The sequence below is a fragment of the Ceratotherium simum genome, chromosome 18 (assembly GCF_057802395.1).
Source record: "Ceratotherium simum simum isolate JZ-2026a chromosome 18, ASM5780239v1, whole genome shotgun sequence".
In the NCBI taxonomy this organism is placed as follows: domain Eukaryota; kingdom Metazoa; phylum Chordata; class Mammalia; order Perissodactyla; family Rhinocerotidae; genus Ceratotherium; species Ceratotherium simum.
Window position 1 is genome coordinate 59045043 of NC_141917.1, and position 16607 is coordinate 59061649.

Consider the following 16607-nt stretch of genomic DNA (forward strand, 5'->3'; position numbering starts at 1 on the left):
TTCTGAATCCCTAAGCCTTTGCTGTCCACCTGTGGACAGTAGAGATGGACACTACCAGGACCTGCGGCACAGAGTGGCTGTGCCTATTCAATGAGGCAGAACAGATGGAACGCTGGGCGGAGCCTGGCCCAATAGGTGAGCTCACCATGTGCAGCCAGGTCCAGGGGTTGCCCTCCCACCTGCCTCAGCACTTATTAGACACTTGATGAAACTGGCAGACAGTTAGCCATTGATGATTAGGTAGCTAGGAACTAAAGTTTTCTTTCCTTTTTGAAATTACTGATTATAGCTTTCAGTTGTTCCCCCGCCCATTGTTAACTGCGCTGTTTGGGCAACACGCTATCTGACTCCCACTAGGTTCCTATAGATATCATCTCCCTGGAGCTGGGGTCACCATGGTAATGGGTGTTTGAGCTGTTTTTCAGGAATTAGAACCCCTTGTCCACTTCAGGCTGGTCGAGACCACCAACCCATCAACTGGGCCCACACAGATGTCCGACAAGTGACCTTTTGACGTCAAGAGGCTAAAAACTCCACCCTCAGGTCATGCCAACACCACCATTTTGTGAACACGCATCCTATGAAAAGGCATGGAGTCTGACTACACTTGCGCAGATCATCAATTACCTCATCTGTCCTCACCTCCAATCATCTATCTACACTTTTCAGACCACCTTGCCCTCTTCCCCATAAATATCTCTGAGTCCCTGTTTTTGGGGAAGCGGTTTTGAGACTCATTCTCCCGTTTCCTCACTTGGCTGCCTTGTGATTAAACCCTCTCTGTCTGCAATCTCGTTGTCTCGGTGACTGGCTTTCTGGGTGGCGGGCAAAACGAACCTGGTTCGGTCACAATTAACTACAAGGGAGATAAACAAAGCATATGTTTATAGCTGCCACGGGGGGAATGTGCATCAGATTGGGGCACCAGACCAGAGAAATGATCAGAGTGGTTGGAAGATGACCCGTTGGGGTGAACTAACTTGGGCCACTTTCTGGAGCTTGGAGTTAGCGAGGATGCAAATGCCCCTCTCCCCTCCCTGCCAGTATTGGGTCCTGGGTCATCCTGTGCTTGGTGCCCTTAGTGGACAGGGAACAAAACCCAGGGACTCTCACAAGGCTCAGGCCACATCCTCAGTTTCCTGAGCTCCAGTTCTGAACAGGGACCCCTGCCTGGGACTTTGGGGGCTTTGGTACGGAGCTGGGCTATGGCAGGGCTGGGTGACACTCCCCCTGTTCCCAGGAGCTGTTCAAGATGGTGATGACCTCTCAGTGCCTGGGCTCCACCTGGAGCCAGAGGAACAGGCCCAGCAATGAGCACCTGGCACCCACTGTCCAGGCCACCATCATGCAGTTCAACAGTGTGGCCAACTGCGTCATGACCACCTGCCTCGGGAACCTGAGCATGATGGCCCCGGTCAGGAACAGGCTGGTGGAACCTGGATCCAGGTGGCCCAGCTGTGCTGTCAGAGGCCCAGAGAGGCCCTCTCTGGAGCCTTGGGAACTGCCTCTCCACCTTTATCAGCTCCCAGGATTGAAGTGTGTGGTCTAAGCCCCTGCAAGTCCCTAGGCCCTTCCTGCCAGGGGCCCACTGACCTCAACTCCAGGTCCCAGTGGGAGGATGCTCACTACCTGGTTCCTTCCCTAGGTGGAGCTAAAATCCCCCTCCCTGTGAGTGTTACTCTTTGGGTCCTAAATGTGCCCTTCTGGGGCTCCCTGAGCATCTGTCTCATCCAGGAGGGGAGATTTACCTTGAGGGAGACTGAAGCCAGAGCAAGCAGGGCTCCAGTGCCCCCTTACATCTCATCCTCTTCCCTTCCCCAGGAATGCCACATCCTCTGAAACTTCTCCTCACTGCATGCTATCCTCGCTGCTCTGCAGAGTGTCTCCATCCACTGTCTGAGGAAGACATGGGGGAAAGTTACCAGGTGGGTAGGCCTCTCTTCAAGGGAGGACCAGATGGATGATGGACCTCCCATAAGTCTGCCATGGCCCCCTAGTCAGCTGGGACCTCCTGGGGGGCAGCAAACCCTGAGGACAGGGCCTGGGCTGGTGGGCAGGAACTCCGATCATCCCTGGGACCTTAGGCCACCAGTTCTGCTTCAGGAATCAGGTTCCTTAAATGTCAGATCCTGGGTTGAGCCAAACTGGAGATTTGCAAGTGTCGACTTTATAGCAACAGAACTCTACGCCCAGTTAAAACCAAAACTGGTCAAAACAGAGCTGCTCAATAGAAATGGGAATGGAAACCCCATGTGACCAACTTGAGAGCCCCCTCCCCAGTCCCACAGAGACCTCAGTGCTCAGAGGAACCCAATGAAAACCCTCACCCAGGTAGTTTGGATCTTTTGTTTTTAAAATAAAAGTTATTTGCACTCAATCCCCATCCCCCATTATTCCTCAGTTTATCCTTCCTCTTTCCCTCCCCTCAGGGAGAGCTCTGAAAAATTTAAAGAGCTGTATAGTGAAGACAACGCATTGAGCCAGGAGCTGATGACCAAGGTAGAATGGAGGTTGGAAGTCTGGGAAAGGAGGAGGGTGAGAGGGGAAGGGGGACTGGGCAGGATGTGGTTTTGATGGTTTCTCACTTAAAGTTTCTCTGAAAATTCCAGTCTATCTTGTCCAGATTAACAAGAAGTGGGATCTGTGTGGACCATGGGCATGTGGGTGTGGTTTGTGGGCAGGAGGCCCTGGTCATGGGACACAGTGGCGGTGGCTGGGCTGTTCTAGGGGGAGTTGCTGAGCTGGTGGAATCAGCAGGTCTCTGGCTTCCATGTGGGTCCATCCTGCTGGACATAGCTTCTTGCAGGCTTTTGGGTGGATGGGGTGGTGGTTGGGGTTCCCTTCTTCCTTAAACCAGCCCAGTCTGTCCTCAGGAAGCTGGGCCCCTGCTGCTCCTTCTGTCTTCAACACGTCTCCAAGGGGAGGGCACGCTGCCTGCTCCAGGGACGGGCATGACAGGAGATTCCCACGGCCCAGGTGGACAAACAGGCTGCTCAGCCTTGGGTCCAAATGGTTGGATGAGGAATAGATCTGTGTGCATCTGTGACCCAACCCCCCACACTAGGCCCCTAGAGTAGTCACTGCCAGTCAATCACAGGTGTCTCACCTGGTGCCTAGTTGGCAATGACATGTGCCCCAGGTGGCTTAGAAGTGTCTGGGGACCTGATAGATTCTTAGTGTTTTATGAGATCAAAATTGGCCACCCTGAAATATATCTCTTTACCTTGATTATTTTCTCTGATGGACATTTAACCTCCCCCAAACTGCCTAAAGAATTTAACATAGAAGACCTGTTCCAGGAAGGAGTTACTATCATATGATGGCTGTAATATAATGCAGAATAGATGTTACAATAGGAAAGCACCAACAGGCTCATCCTATCAAAAATTCTGTCTCTTCCTGGGCACATTCTCTAGGTGACCCTGCAAGGAGTTGCCAGAAAAACATTTGCATTTATAAGGGAAATCTCCCTTTGTAAAGGTATCTCCCTCTGTGTACTGGGAAGGGGGGGGGGATGACCTTATCTGTGAAAACGCTTATCAGGATGGAAGGAGAGGACTTAAATCTACATACTCTTGATTACTGTGAATTCTGTCTCTCCGGCCACATTCTCTATAGGTGGCCCTGCAAAGAATTGTCTGACAAACATTTGCATTTCCCTCTCCATGTGAATTGTCTTCTTCCCCTCTGAAATCCCAAACCACCACCCCGCCCCACATCCTCCTTTGTCTTTAGCTGAAGATGGTATTTAAGATGAGACTCTCTGCCATTGTGTTGAGAAACTCAGTTTCCCTGGTTTCCCCCATGTATACATGTTATTAAACTTGGTATTATTTTCTCCTGATAACCTGTCTTTTAATTATTTGGCCAGCCATAAGAACTTTGAGGGAAAGGGCAGAGGGGGATTCTCCCTCTTCCCCAACAGTGTGAAACTGGCAAACAGTTAGCCATTGATGATTAAGCAGCTAGTAACTATGGGGGATCAGAATTGGCCACCTCAAAATATGTCTCTGCCTGAAAGACACTTCGGCCCCCACCCCCACTAACTGACCAAAAGAGTTTGGGATGGGAGCCCTGGCCCCAAACAGGCCATTACATCTCCGGGTATCTGGGATGGGTATCTGGGAAGGTCCTTGCTAAGCCCATTCTTAGTTCTGGTTGCCGTTTATAAGAAACATTTACATTTATAAAGGAAATCTCCATTTGTAAAGGTATCTTCTTCCTTGTACCAAGAAGAAGGAGGAATGGCCTTACCTAGAAACTTATCAGAACGGATGGTGAGGACTTAAATCTGCATGATAAACTTACCCATTGTTAACTGTGCTGTTTAGGCAATATGCTATCTGACTCCCACCAGGTTCCTATGGATGACATCTCCATGGAGCTTGGTCACCATGGTAATGGGTGTTTGGGCTATTTTTTCAGCAACTGAACCCCTTGTCCACCTCAGGCAGGATTGAGACCACCAACCCATCTACTGGGCCCACACAGACATGTGTCTGATAAGCAACCTTATGACAACAAGAGGTTAGAACTCCACCCTCAGGGCATGCTAATGCCGCATTCTGTGAACATGAGTCCTATGAAGAGGCATGAAGCCTGACTATGCCTGCACAGATCATCAATTACCTCATCTCTCCTCACTTCCAATCATTTCAGACCACCATGCCCCCTTCCCCATAAATACCCCTGAGTCCCTGTTGTAGGGAAAGCGGATTTGAGACTCATTCTCCCATTTCCTCACTTGGCTGCCTTGTGGTTAATAAACCCTCTCTCTCTGCAATCTCATTGTCTCAGTGTTTGGCTTTCTGGGTGGTAGGCAAAAATGGACCTGGTACCGTAACAAGTGGCTCCTTCCTGAATGGATGTCAGAAGCTATATATAAACAAGGAAGCAAAGTGTCCTGTCACCCCCTTCCCTGTTGATCAGAGGCGGCACCTTGGGGGTCCACTTCCTGAGTGGATGAAGAGAGAGCTGTGTGCAGGGGAATGTCCTGAGGGGTTCTGTTACCGCACCAGGTCCATTTTTGCCCGCCGCCCAGAAAGCCGATCACTGAGACGACGAGATTGCAGAGAGAGAGGGTTTAATCACAAGGCAACCAAGTGAGGAAAACGAGAGAACAAGTCTCAAATCTGCCTCCCCGAAGATAGGGACTCAGGGGTATTTATGGGTAAGGGGGCGAGGTGGTCTGAAATGATTGGAGGTGAGGAGAGATGAAGTAATTGATGATCTGCGCAGGCGTAGTCAGCCTCCATGCCTCTTTGTAGGACACATGTTCACAGAATGGCAGCATTAGCATGCCCTGAGGGTGGAGTTCCAACCTCTTGCCGTCAAAAGGGCTCAGTTGATGTGTTGGTGGTCTCAGCCTGAAGCGGATAAGGGGTTCAGTTCCTGAAAAAAATATCTCAAACACCCATTACCATGGTGACCCAGGCTCCAGGGAGATGTCATCTATAGGAACCTAGTGGGAGTCAGATGGCATATTGCCCAGACAGCACAGTTAACAACGAGTAGGTTTATCATGCAGATTTAAGTCCTCGCCTTCCATTCTGATAAGTTTCTAGGTAAGACCATTCCCCCCTTCTTCCTGGTGCAGGGAAGAAGATACATTTACAGATGGAGATTTTCTTTTCAAATGTAAATATCTCTCATAAAGGGTAACCAGAACTAAGAATGGGCTTAGCACAGACCCACCCAGACACCGGAGATGTCTATGGTGATGGCCTGTTCTGGGGGCAGGCTTCCCATCCCAAACTCCTTTGGTTAGTTAGTGGGGGTGGGGGCCAAAACGTCATTCAGGCAGAGCCATGTTCTGAGCTGGCAAATTCCAATCCCCCATAGTTACTAGCCGCTTAATCATCAATGGCTGTTTGCCAGTTTCAGTTCCTCAGGGAGGAGAAGGCTTTGGCATGGCCTCTGTTCCAGTCTGGAGGCCATTGACTCCAGGGGGGCTGGGGCAGGCAGGAGCCACTCAAACAGGCTCCCAAGACTCAGTCCCTCTCCATCCACGACTGGGCCTAGGACACACCTTGAGAGCTCAGAGGACAGGGCTCTGGTCAGTGGTGGGGCTGGGGTCAGGTGCGGGCATCTGGAACAGCGTCTCTGGCTGGGAGAGGCAAGTGGCCTCTCCTCTCTGGGCTCCTGAGCAAGTCACTGCACTCTGTGGGCCTCAGTCTCCTCATCAGTGAAATGGAGGGATGATGATCATGTGGTGCAGGCCTCACAGGGTGGTGATGGGGTAAAACGGAGGAAAGGAATGCGGGAGCTTTCTGCCTGCTCCACCTGGAGCTGTGAGGGGAGAGCGGTGATGACAGGCACATGACACCGAGTCCTCAGGAGACTCTGGGAGGCAGATGGAGTTCTCACACCTTCCAGATGAGGAAGCAGGCTCAGGGAGGCCAGGCTGCAGGCCCAAGCTCACACCCAGAGTGAGAGTTGGAGCTGGGCTTGTTCTAGAATTAGAACATGCTGGAGGATGGAGTGGCATTGGTGCCAGTTGACTCAAGTCAGATGTCCAGGGTCTGAGGTCATGGTGCTGAGGAGAAATGGGGTGAGGGGTGTGTGACCTCAGTGTCCTGTTCTTGACCCTGGCAGGAGGGGCCCTTCAAGTTTTCCACTCTGGAGATGGAGCCCCCAGAGAGTCCAGGAGAAGCAGCAACAGCAGATGAGGGTCCTGTAGGGGAAAGGCTCCAGGGTCAGACAGGAGGGGCTCTGCCCTCCCAGCTGGAGGCCTCAAATCAAGAGAGGAGGGCCCTCCCTCCTCCAGCCCTGCTCCTGGTGCCACAGAGCCTGAAATCCTCCATTGGAAGTGAGCAGGTTTGGGAGGAGAGAGCCCCGTGCTGAGCCCTGAGCTGTCAGCACTGGGCAAACCTCCTCTCATGGGAGTCTCCCAGCTGCCCTGGGAGCCAGGGCGTCAGGCCCATCTCAGCGATGAGTGAATGAAGCCTCCACCTAAGCTGCCGTCCAGGTTCCCTGGGCTGGTGAAGTTCAGAGCTGCCTGACTGCAGAGCTGTGGGAGGTTGTGTCTGAGCTGGACTCAGCCTCTCCCTGAGGCCCTGCCCGTGGGAGAGTGAAGTCAGGCCCCTCCAAGTCAGGAAGCACATCAGTGGCTGAGCTGTCCCTTCTTGCCTGAGGCCTCAGTCTCCCTATCTGTCATCAGAGAGGGTTGGGCTACAAGGTCTCTGGCCTCCGCTCCCCTGTCCCCTCTACTGTGGAGCCCAGAGCCTGGCCCAGGTCCAAGTCCTGTTTCTGGAAGAGCCTGCCCCCTGGTGATAGTGCAACATGAGAAGGGGTGGAGATGGGGGCTAGTTATGGCCAGGGGGCTCTTTCTAATGGACTCTGTCTGCCTTCTGGGGGAATAAGATCAACATGGAGAAAAGGGACTGAGGCGAGCGGCTGTGGCACTCTCTGTGGGGGAGGGAAGGGGAGTGGAAACCAGAGACTCTCCAGGCAGAACACTCCCTGGCCCCACCCCCTACACCTCACATTTATTGGGAGAGTTTGATAACAGACAAGTGGGAGACCCATCCAGTTGGTGGGAGGGGGAGGGGGATGGCATCAAGGAAAACTTTCTGGAGGAGGGGCTGATTATACCCATCTCTGAGAACAGGTAGAGCCAGGATGGAATTGGAGGGAACCATGTGAGCAAAGACCCAGGACCGGCCCTGCCCCACTTCCTTACCCCTCACAAGACCCTACATCATCCCCCACCCAGGCCCTGTCTGCATTCTCTCCTGCCCTCTGGCCCCAGGAATACAAAATAATGAGGGAGATCCTGCTGCTCCAGGAGGCGGCAGATAACTACAAACTTGAGCCCAAGGAGCGATTTGGGGCCTGGTTTCAGGCCATGGAGCAGCTCAGCAAGGGAAAGAGGTGAGGGTGGGCAGGAGCTGGGGGAGGGCAGGGGAGGACTCTATCTGTGTCCATGGCTCCCCGGGCAGCCCCAGGCCTTGTTGCATGGCGATCCCTGGGGTACCTGGACTCCAGCTGCTGGCAGGCTCTGGGAGGGTCACCTGAGCTGTGGCTCCTTCCTGTAGCCACAACTGTCCTTGCATCCAGAGTCGCTGACCCAGTGGTTTGGCAGCATGTGGCTTCTCTTCAAGGCCAGGAGGAAGTGAGCATCGTCAAGCTCAGAGCTGAGGGAGTGTCTGGGCCGGCAGTGGCTGAACCCAGGGGACAGTAAAACTTGGGGCCAAGTGTGGTCTTGGGGAATCAGACAGCTGGCAGTGGGATCCCAGCTCCATTCCTGACGAGTCCTGTGACAGGTGATTCCCCTCAGCTTTCTGGGACTCAGTTTACTCCTCTGTGAAACGGATGTTGGTGAATGATGGCTCCCATGGCAGGGACGCATGGGGTGCTGTTGGCTGATTGAGCCCTCAGCACAGGGCCTGGAGCACAGAGGGCAGTGGGTGTGGGGCGGGGGGTCATGATCCTGGGAAGGCCCCCAAATAATCATCTCTTCTATTCAGTCACCAGGCCCCCAACATGGAGCCCAGTTCCAGTGGCCGATGACGCTCCTGAGCCCAGCTCCAGAGCGGCCTCTTCCCCAGCAACAGGGACACAGCTGAACACTCAGGGTGCACTGGGTCACCTCCTCTGGTTCTCATCTGAAGGAGAGCTTTGTGATCCTTTCTCTGGGGTCCCCTGAAGGCCACAAGGGAGGGATCGACCCCCCCCGACTTCCTCATCCCTCTTCCCCAGCCCCTACTTACCTATTTGGAGGGGCAATTTTTTTTTGTGAATAGTAAATGCTAAGTTTAATATTATACTGTAGTCCTGTTTCTATTACAGCCTGGGAGTAGTGGTGTGGTTCCTTCACTCCCTGTACTCATGTAAATGAGACACAGACTCTCACACTCCTCCTTGAATGAAGGGATCTTACAGAGTCATCAGTTTATTGTTGTGGGAGAAGGGAGAAGTGCCAGGCCCCCTCCCTGGCTCCTGAAGGACGCCCCCAAAACCCTCTTCCTCAGAGGACAGGTTCATTTCAGTGTGGTTCACCTGGGCCAGGAGCAGAGACAGCCCCTCAGAACTCCCTGGATTTGGAGGTTGGAGGGACTTTCACAAAGCAGAGCAACAACCACTGAAATGTGGGTGTCCTTCAAATGGCACCAGCCAGGACCATGTCCTGCCGCAGAACAGTTGGCTGCCTTTCTATTGTTTTTGGGGCAAGAGGGAACATTTTCTGCTTCTCTTGTGGAGATTTCTTCTGACCGAATATTAGGAACTTGTAGTTTTCTAGTTCAAACTCTGGATTGCAGCAGCTCCAAGTGGGGAGAACAATGTACAAGCTCAGAGGTTGCACGTGGAGAGGACAAGGCTAGAGGAACGTCACGTGCAGATGGGCTAAGGGCAGGCAGGACTCTCCCTCCTCCGGCCCCTCTAGGGGCTCTGTGATCACCCCTGACCTAGATGGGAATCCTCCTGACATCCTGGTCCAGGACCCCGATGTCCTTTCCTGCTCGTTTTGTATCCAGAGGAAAGATTTGTGATGCAGTTTTTAAGGCTACAGTTGGGCCTCGTTCCATAAACACCACTGCTCCCTGTGAACTAGGACTTCCAGCACCCCTGCACTTCCTTATACAATTCTTTTTAGGGCAGAAATTCCCTAGAAGGCCACATTGGGCCACTCCTCCCTGTCTGAGACCTGATGGATCAGGGGTGAGCTCACCTCAGGGGCGAGGATCACAGACTTTCATGCTGGCCAGTGAATGACCCACATTCCCCCTTGCTGTCCAGGGTGAGGTCTGGGCCCGTGTGGTTCTGAGGTCCATGGTCTCAGACAATCACCAATTTACACACTGAGTCGTGTTGTTACCGACTCATCCCAAAGGGGCAGCTGGGCCTGAGCCCATAGAGCGTGTAGCCCCTGGAATGTTGTTCATGTATCCACGTGCAAATAATGGGATTGGACCCTTAACTTACAGCACACAAATTAGCTCCAAATGGATGAATAGATAATGACTTAAATGTAAGACTTGAAACCATAAAACTCCTGGAAGAAAACAGAAGAAAAGCTCCTTGGCGTGGGTCTTGGCAATGGATTTTTGGATATGACACCAAAGGCACAGGCAAAAAATTCAAAATAAACAAATGGTATTACATAAAACTAAAAAGCTTCTGTACAGCAAAGAAAACCATCAACAAAATGAAAAGGCTAACTGTGTATAGGAGGAGATGTTTGCAAACTATCTGTCTGATAAGAGGTTAACATCCAAAATATATAAGGAACTTGTACTACAACTCAGTAACAAAAAACCAAATCACTCGATTAAAAAATGGTCAGAGGAACAGAATAGACATTTTCCCAAAGAAGACATACAAAAAGCCGACAGGTACATGAACAGATGCTCAGCATTACCAATCATCAGGGAAATGCAGATCAAAAACACAACGAGGGGGCCGTCCGCGTGGCTTAGCAGTTAGGTGCGCGCACTCCGCTACTGGCGGCCGGGGTTCGGATCCTGGGCACACACTGATGCACTGCTTGTTCAGCCATGCTGAGGCCGTGTCCCACATACAGCAACCAAAGGATGTGCAACTATGACATACAACTATCTACTGGGGCTTTGGGGAGAAAAAGGGAAAAAAAGGAGGAGGATTGGCAATAGATGTTAGCTCAGGGCAGGTCTTCCTCAGCAAAAAGAGGAGGACTGGCATGGATGTTAGCTCAGGGCTGCTCTTCCTCACACACACACACACACAAAAACCCACAATGAGATATCACCTGACATGCGTTAGGATGGCTATTCTCAAAAAAACTAAAAATAACAAATGTTGGCAAGGATGTGGAGAAAAGGGAACTCTTGCACATTGTGGGTGTTAATGTAAATTAGTTCAGCCATTATGGAAAACAGTATTGAGGTTCCTCCAAAAATTATAACTAGCATGTGATCCAGCAATCCTACTTCTGGTATACATCCAGAGGAATCAAAATCAGGATCTCGAAGAGACACCTGCACGTCCGTGTTCATTGCAGTGCTATTCACAGGAGCCAAGATATGGAAGCAACCTAAGTGTCCATTGACAGAGGAATGATAAAGAAAAGGTGATGTATTCACATGATGGACTACTAGTCAGCCGTGCATATTCACAGGAGCCAAGATATGGAAGCAACCTCAGTGTCCATTAACAGAGGAATGATAAAGGAAAGGTGATGTATTCATATGATGGACTACTAGTCAGCCGTGCAAAAGCAGGAAGTCCTGCCATTTGCAACAACGTGGGTGGACCTGAAGGACATTGTGCTCAGTGAAATAAGCCAGACATGGAAAGTCAAATAATGTACAAAAGCAGACAGTGGGCCTGAGCTGGTCCATGGGCTGTAGTTTGCCAGCCCTGGATTTAAAGGAATCTGGAGGGAAACGGAAGAATCTTTACATAAAGTTGAAAACATCCTCTAGTATGTAGGGTGTTGTTACCCTGAACTGTCTGTGACCCTCGTCTGTAAGATGGGATCAATATGTCAACTTCATAGGTTCCTAATTCAGCGCCTGGTGCACAGAGTATAGCACGTCCTTCACCCACCTAACTCCACCCACTCCACCCTCCCCACACATAGTCAGTTTCATGGATATGGGGAAATTCCATATCGCATTGCCTGTGGGGGGAAAAATCTCATAGAAATACAATGTATGCTAACCCCTCCTAACTATCTAAGTCCTTCTTATCTTATCCTTGTATCTGGGACACTTCTTTACTGAGGAATGTCAGTCTCTCAAAACCCATAGGGTTATCACAGAGAAGGTTAAGTTTATCTGAGGAAAAAATATAAAATACTGACAACTGTGGACCAATACGAACAGTTGATATAGAGAGCATTAGAAAATGCTTTAAAAGACATGTGCTCTGTAGTTAAAATATGTTGGAACTCATTGGAGCAGACTGTAGATACTCGTACAACACTGCTGAATACACCTGAGGGCCCGCAAAAGAACCTTGGGTGGATGATGAGACGGGACAGGGACAATGCAATGAGATATCCCCACCATTCCCCCTCCCTGGACACCTGGGCACACGGGCAGTCGTTTCCCAGGCTCCATGTCAGATTGTCTGGGGCATGTGGCTGAATTCTAGCAAGTGGGAGTTGGTGGCACAGGCTCATACCTGAGTCCTGCACAGTCTTCCAGCCTCTTCCACTCCAGCAACAAAGAAGAGGCCTCATGCCAAAATAATGGAGCCACACAATTCAAGCTAATCCCCAAGTCCCATGTAGAGAAGAGCCTCCTGATCCAAACTGGACATTGCAAGAGCAAAAAATAAGCCTTTGTTGTGTTAAGCCATCGAGATGTCAGGATATATTTGTTACTGCAGCATATTTTAGCCTATATTGGCTAAGCATCAGATTATATCCTAAGAGTGAAATCAATGTAAAGAATGAAGAAAACTTAAGGAGACAGTGAAATCTCTTCCAAATCACATTAATGGTCATCATATTAACAATAATCTTTTCTATATGAATTAATTCGTGTATTCAACACACATTTATGAAGCACCTATGACATGCTAGGTGGTAGAGATGCATGGATATCTTTGTCTCTACTCATTAGCACTGAAATTTGCTCAAACATCTGTTATCTTAAAGGGCACAAATAATGCTAAAATGGTACCTATTTTAATCAACTTAAGTGGAACAGTACATATAACACACACCTATTCTAGACACACATACCACACTCACACTACTACACACTTACCACAAGCCTACCAGGATGACTAGAGATGTGGGTCCTGTGAAACTCCAGATCAATCTTTTCCTCCCCCAGCTTTATAGAGATTTAATTGACATATAACTTCGTGTAAGTTCAAGGTGACCAATGTGATCATTTTATACATGTATATATTGCACAATGATTACCACAATAAGGTTAGTTAACACATGCATCACCTCACAGTATGAGGGGGTGTACGTGCTGTCAGGGTGGGTGGATTGCTCCATATTAGGAGGTGGCAGAGCTTCCTTTCCCATGGAAATTCATTCCTGTCCACTCTTGTGGGCTCATCTATCCTATGCTTTGTCCACCCAAGTCCAATAGAAACAACAATGTACCATAGGTGATTCTAGATTTTCGAACCAATACATTTAAAAAAACAAACAAAAATAAAGTGAATTTTCATAACAATTTATTTTACTCAAGAAATCCAACATTATCATTTGAATTATAATCCACACCAGAATGATGAGTAACATATGTTATATCTAGAAACACTAGAAGAAGCAAGTGTCCGTTGTTCCTGAATGGTGTGTGCCAATTCTTGACTGTGGGGTGGGCACTTGTGGACAATTCCCTTAGAAGAGACACCTCCGGGCCTTGGTGGGTGGCCTGCGATGGGCCACTTGGCGGCCTCTGGGCCCTGGACTCAGGGATGGAGACAAAGTTGTGAGCGCAGAGCTGGGCCAGGGCCCCAGCCTGTGGAGGTCCTGGTTGAATTTGGCTGGCAGAGGGCATCCCTGGACTGGGCTTGGGCTGCAGGGAGCAGCCCTGGGGGGTCAGGGATCCTGTAGAAATGTTTGAGGAGAAGGGTGCTCAGGGCAGGGGAGCTGAACCCCAGGACCTGGTTGGCTGAGGGTCCTTTAGGGGGCTGGTGGCCTCAGGGAGCCTCCCCTTCCTCTTCTGCAGGTGGAACTCGCATGTGCTCTGCTCTCTGGGCTGAAAGGGATCCATCTTCACTGTTGATTTCCCGTGAGGTCTTGGCCTCCATGGATGGAGTCACTGGGCCTGGGCAGAGAATCTGAGACCCTCGGACGACCTCAGGACATGCGCAGGTGGGACCACGAGGACCACATTGTTGACCATATTTGAAGCCAGGGAAATGCATGCAATGGCCTAGAAGAGGGTGTGGATGTGGAATAAATGTGAGAGCAGGAGTAACTTCTAAGAAGCAATTGTTGTGTTAAATCAGAAAGAGGAGCTGAGATTAACAGGGAGGAGCAGGAGAGAAGGAAGAGAGTCAGGGTAGGGTGTTCTGTGCCAGAACCTTGACAAATGGTTTTTGACAGTGGATGTCTTTGTGCAAAAACTGGAACTGTGTGACAGGAATATGGTGTTTCTGAGTTATTTATTTATGAAAAGAAGAATTTTTGACTGAAGATGGGATGTGACTGTGCAAATGAAGTGAGTATCTAAGGGTTGAGAGGTATGTAATTACATTGGAGATGAGGCACTGAAGGAGCTGTGAAAGGTAGGTGATTGTGTGTCCTAAAGCAGAGTAAAAACGAGAGACTGAAAACCTGAAATCTTGGGAAAAAAAGAAACCTGTGATCCCTGTATCCACATGACAGAGGGTCGGGGGAGACCAGCCTGTGCGTAGTTGACAGAGACCCGGATGGCAAGAGGGAACATCCTCTGAGGAGGATGGTGGAAGGAATGGTCTGGGGCTGGCACTGGGTACTGACCTGAGCTTTCTGTCCTTGACTCATATCTGCTTGATGTCCCAGGATCTAGTTCTCAGTGTGTGGTGCCTGTGCCAGCAGCAACAGCAGCATCCGGGAACACTTAGAAGTGCAAATCCTTGGCCCCGCCCCAACCTAGCTGGGCTGAGGTCCAGGAGGCTGAATGTTAACAACCCTCCAGACGATGGTGATGCACGGGGCAATCTGGGTCACATTTCTCCAGGGTAGGAGAGGGTGGGAGATTCCAATGAGCTGGCAGTCTTCATTCCCCATTTTATTCAAACTTCATATTTCATTTTGTTCTCAAAAGGGAAGCTCAAAAGAAATATGATGCCCCAGAGTTGAAAGAAGAAATGACGACTCCATTTAACCAGGACCGAGCTGAGACCTCGTGAAAGTTCTGCACTTCCTAGAAGGCTGACCAGCTGCATATTTGAGAGGCCAGTTACAAGTACAACCTCCTGTCTTGGCAATGAGGTCAGGTGCAGTTAATGGGGGGAGACCTTGACCACAGCAAGTCTGTGGATACAGCAGACTGCAGGGTCTCCAGGTCTGCAGCAGTGAAGGGGTACTTTTAAGTCCTTTTAATTTGGAAAATGCCTTAAAAATCATTGCACCGGGTAGTCCACGTGAATCCCTGGGCCATGTCGATGCCGAGTCTCTACGCCCCCGTCTCGAGCTCACCACTGCCCAGTCTTCAGACTGGGCAAAGATGACCCCAGGAGCGGGTCTCTGCCTCCACAGCCCCACTGCAGAGAACAGGTAACTTCTGAAGATGTCCAGAGACAGAGTCAGAAAGTAAAAAAAAGCGAGGGAGAGCCTGGCTGAGGCCCTGAGGGCAGGCAGGCTGGCCAGGGAGTTAGAGAGCAAGGAGCCAAGAAAGGTGTTCTGAGAACTAGAAGGAAATAGGAGAAGGTGGTGCTGCGGAAGCCGAGTGGTGCAGCCCTTGGGCAGTGCTTCCCCATGAGACAGCCCTCAGTTTCACTCGCCTGTTTTCAAATGTGGCTCCTTTCAAATGTGAACAGTGATTTTTGTTATACCCAAACTGTTCTTTATTAAATTCATTTGAGAGACAGAAAGTGTGAAGAGTAGATGGTTTCATGGGTGAGAGATTAGGCTTCATGCGACAAGAAAGGGGATCTTTACTTGTCATTGTTCAATTTCTATTTACCATGATTTCCATTTATTTTCATATTAATATCTGTAGGGTAATCTATGCTGAAGGATTATTTGGCGTTTTGTAGTTACATTTTCTTTCATGTAATACTTACCTTCAAGGAAGTGATATCTCCTCTAAAGAGATTATTCTTCTAATGTTATGTTAATTTAATTCCATAAAAATCTTATTTTATTAAGGTTGCTTTTCATAAGTTCTATCATTTTTTCTTTTTTCCCCATATGCTAAATCAGATAGTATATCATCATATCATAAATGAAGTAACACTTATGCTACCTGTTACATCCTGTTACCTAAAAATTACCCAGGTGAATTTCTGTAGATTTGACCTTATGTTCTTAATAACGAAAATGTCATTTGGGGACATTTTACACTGAGGGGACCTTGGCAGCAGGCACATCGCCTTCTTCTGGACACCAGTCCTGAGTCGAGGAAACTTGTCCACCTGCTCACAGTGGAGGGCACACTGTAACTATTTAATACACACATGACGGAAAATATTTGGTGGAGTAAAGATGTCATGTTGCGAAGTTAGTGGGTGACTGTCTCACTAGGTCAGGAAGGAAACGGAATGATGTGGTTTTGGAAGGATCTGGCATCTTCTGGACTTTCTTGAAGAACTTTGACAGACCAGTTGTCACAGTGGTGAGGAAGGAAGCTTGATCTTAGAGGATCAAAGAGTGACTGAGAAACAAGAGGGCAGAGAGCGAGTGGAGGTGGACAGCTGTGCCTTGTGCCTCCTGACAACAGGCTCCAGATTCAGAATCTTCGCGGGTGGGTCTGATTTGGACCGTGCCCTGGCTGCAGTGGGGGGAGGGGGGACTGCAATGGAAGGATCTGGCATTTTCTGCTTTTAAATCGGGAAGCTGGTGTTGGTGGCCCCCCAAGATCATCAAGTGTGGGAGGCCCTCAAACATAGGATAGAGGCTCAGAGGCTGAGACACCAAAAAGGATGGCAGACATCTACTAGGAGGCCCTGTGGACTTTAAGTTCTTTCAAGATGAGCCACTGGAGACCACACATGCCAGCCACCTTGGT

The 16607-nt window shown here is 49.7% G+C and overlaps 1 long non-coding RNA gene across 1 annotated transcript; it reads left to right on the forward strand.

Annotated features, from left to right (window-relative positions):
* Positions 1–7658: 7658 nt before the first annotated feature.
* LOC147914663 (uncharacterized) lies at positions 7659–8765 on the forward strand. Its single transcript, XR_015555064.1, has 2 exons — positions 7659–7872; positions 8469–8765. It is a non-coding gene; the product is annotated as an uncharacterized LOC147914663 (long non-coding RNA).
* The last annotated feature ends 7842 nt before the right edge of the window (positions 8766–16607 follow it).